The sequence below is a fragment of the Theobroma cacao genome, chromosome 3 (assembly GCF_053813885.1).
Source record: "Theobroma cacao isolate CCN51 chromosome 3, ASM5381388v1, whole genome shotgun sequence".
NCBI lineage: Eukaryota > Viridiplantae > Streptophyta > Magnoliopsida > Malvales > Malvaceae > Theobroma > Theobroma cacao.
The window spans coordinates 13,410,165-13,413,637 of NC_142641.1; positions in this window are offsets into that span (position 1 = coordinate 13,410,165).

A 3,473-nucleotide genomic window follows, 5' to 3' on the forward strand; every position below is an offset into this window, starting at 1 on the left:
GGCAACTCAGCCAACGCCAAGGAACGACTGTATTTTTCTCAAACTAAAAATATATTTTAAATGTATACAAAATTTTAACAGCCTTGGCGGACTCGGTTGGATGCCCTGCGCAAGGTATCACCGAGTATGAGTTTTGGCACTAGCCAAAGTTTTAAGAGATTCATAAGCCAAGTTGATTACTCGATTTATATGGATTGATTTTATTTGGTTGAAATGAACTGAAAGGTAATGAAATTACAGTATGATGATTTATTTTAATTTTCTCCATTTACTCGACTTTAGATAGTTTAGATGGTATCTGTTTACTTATTGGGATTTTATAATCTCGCCACCCTCATTTCCTCACATTTCAGGCTCGGGGAATTCCATAATTAGCTGACTTTGATAAGGACTTTCATTTGGACTCGAATCGGTAAAAGCTGTAGGTTTTCAGCTTCCGATGCATTTTGGTTAGAGGTGGGCCCACGTGTCACTGTAAAAGAAATTTTATGCTTTGGTTATTTGTTTTATAGTATATATGAATATAATTATCTTTTACGCTATAAGAATTATGTACCGATAGTTTTATGAAAATTATTTTACAAGAAAATAGTTTATTTTATTAAATATTTTTATTATATTCAAATGGTCAAATTTTCATTTCAAATAAACGTTTTAGATGCTTAATCTTTTTTTTAAATCATTAAATATATATTTTCTGCTTACCTACTACATTTTTAGCAAGTTTCGAGGTTTTCGATAAAAATGACGAAAATGCCCCTGTGAGCAAAAAAAAAATGTTATGTTATGATTTGGAAATAATTTGTAATCCTTCGTATTTTGATTATTTGATAACTATTACTCATCGGGGAAGTGCGAAAGCTGGTACGAGAGCCTTGCGAGGTTTCGATCGACATTCGAGGTGAAGAATGTTTGTCGAGGCTTCGCGGTGGTTGTCACGGGCTCGATGGGGAGTTTTGGGTCGTGACACTTTGTACTGGATTTTTTAGATTCATATTTAAATATCCTAAGTTAAATTATGGGCTTGGTTATGTCTTCAACTACTTTAGTATATAACTAAGGCCATATTACCATCTTGTCTAAATGCGATTTAATTTCCTATATACATTATATATCTTATAGCATAAAACTCTTTTAAACTAAAATACATAATGTATGCATGGCAATCCTTAAGAGGTTGGCACCTATTCTAGATGACATGTTATCAAACAATCTCTCATATCATTCATCCATACATCCATATTTATAAATAAATATAAACATAAGTCATATTAACGTCCGTACTAGAAAATTAAAAAATTACAACTTGTAAAATATCTTCAATCTTTCTTTGCTTCCATAGCTTGTCTTCTTAAAACATTTTCCAAAATTGGTACTCTTCTGAATTTTTATGGCTATCTAAAAAATCCCCAATTTTTTAATTTTAATTTTAACTTAATTTGAAAAATAATTTTATTTTATCTAATTAATTAATTTCGTTAATTATTGCCAAAATAAAATTTTACTTTCAATGCAAGGCTAAAAAAATTTAATATTTCAGAAAGAAACAATTTTTTTAATTAAAAAAAATAGGCTTGCCCAACCAATGGGTTGTTGCCTAGGAGCCCACGGAGTGGGCTACCCCATTAAACAGCAAGTAGCTACTGCCTAGTAGCCCACAAGGGGTTGCTGTTTGACAGCAACTTGCTACTGTAAAGTAACAACAGTTATTGTATGTTGCTACCTAACAGCACACAGACCTAGTTAAAAAATATATTTTTTATTGAAATTCTTTTTCCCAACTCTTAGGTACTAAGTGCAAATAACTTTTTTTCTTTCTCAACTTTTGGGGTTTGGGCTTTGGGTTTTATCTTTTAAATTTTGGGTTTTCGAGGTTAAAGTTTTAGGCGTAAAAAATTCCAAAATTAATAAAATTAATAATAAAATTTAGGGAAACATTTTAACCTTTGAAAAAACAATTTTCAACAAAAAATAAACCCTAAACAATCTCAAATTGATAGTTATAACCAATTCAATCCAGAGACCCAAAAATTTTACCTTTTTTGTTTTTTTTTTATCATAGCTTGGATCTTCTTTTCCATACTTCCTCTCAATTACATAATTAAACATAATTTACATGGCTTTTCTTAAATACATCAAATCCAAGAAAAATAAAAGAAAATCAAGAAGGAAACATGGCAATGATAGGCCACCCTTCTTGTTATATAGCCAAACGAAATAATTTACAAGTAAATCTTTAACAATTCTATGACAATTAATATGACAAAAACCTTAAACATCCATCCGCTTATTCAATCATATATTGATCATATCTGTGAAACCTTACTTCTTAAATTAGGTTAAATTTGTAACCTAACTTGGTGAGTTGTTATTTTAATGTTTTGAACTTAAATTCTGGACTATTTTGATTTAGTAATTCCATGTTTTGATGACTAAACATTTCTATTTGAGAGTTGGTACCTTTATAGAGTCAAATGGCATGGTTTTGGACTTAAAATCTACGTTCTTGACAAAATGTATCGACACATCAAATCCAAAAAGGGCTCTCTATGAACATGTATCAATATATGTTCATCATGTATCGATACATGAACTTAAGGCAAAATGTATCGATACATTATCCCTATGTATTGATACATTAAGCATAGACTTGAAAAAAATAAGGTTATTTTGGTCTTTTTGTTATTAATTTTGCACACACAAGTATACGTATCGAGCAAGTAATATAGACAGTAAGTTCAGACTCTCTATGATTCTCGTCTTAATCCTCTACACACAGTAGATAGCGGAGGTATCAGTTCCAAAAGCTAGTGATGCAATAGCCTTGAACAGTGGTTGTGTCAACCCATCCACAAATCATCTAATCCTCATATCCTCAGTAGTTACGAGGTATGGTGCATACCGAGAAAATTGTGTGAACCGAATATCATACTAAAAAATTGTCATGCTAGGTGTCTGCACTAGTGCCTCAAACTCACGTGCCCTGGTGGCTTGCACATTATCTGGTAGAAATCGGCTTAAAAAAGCTGTCGTAAATTCCTCCCAAGTCGATGGGTTAGCGTTAGCTAGTCTACCTATACATAAGGATTGATACCACTGATAAGCCATATCATTAATCTTAAAACCAGCTGACTCAACTGATTGCACACTAGAACATCCCGAAGTAATACAGATTTTCTCCATCTCATCTAAGAAAATCTGAAGGTCCTTTGTTGCATCAGAATCAAAAAGTGAGGGTGGTTTCATCTTAAGGAAATCTGTTAGTGAAACCTCAATAATTCCTCTAGAAAATTTTATCTACTGTCGGTCATCTTGACCTTGAGAACTGTGTGTAATACACATTGGCTATCGACCCTCGACTTGCTTATGAAGGTCATCCAAACTAGTAGCCATCATTTCCATGACCTTATTAACCCATTGCAGATTTGCCACCACATCTGCCAAGGTGGGCTCCCCAACGAGCATTACGCCCC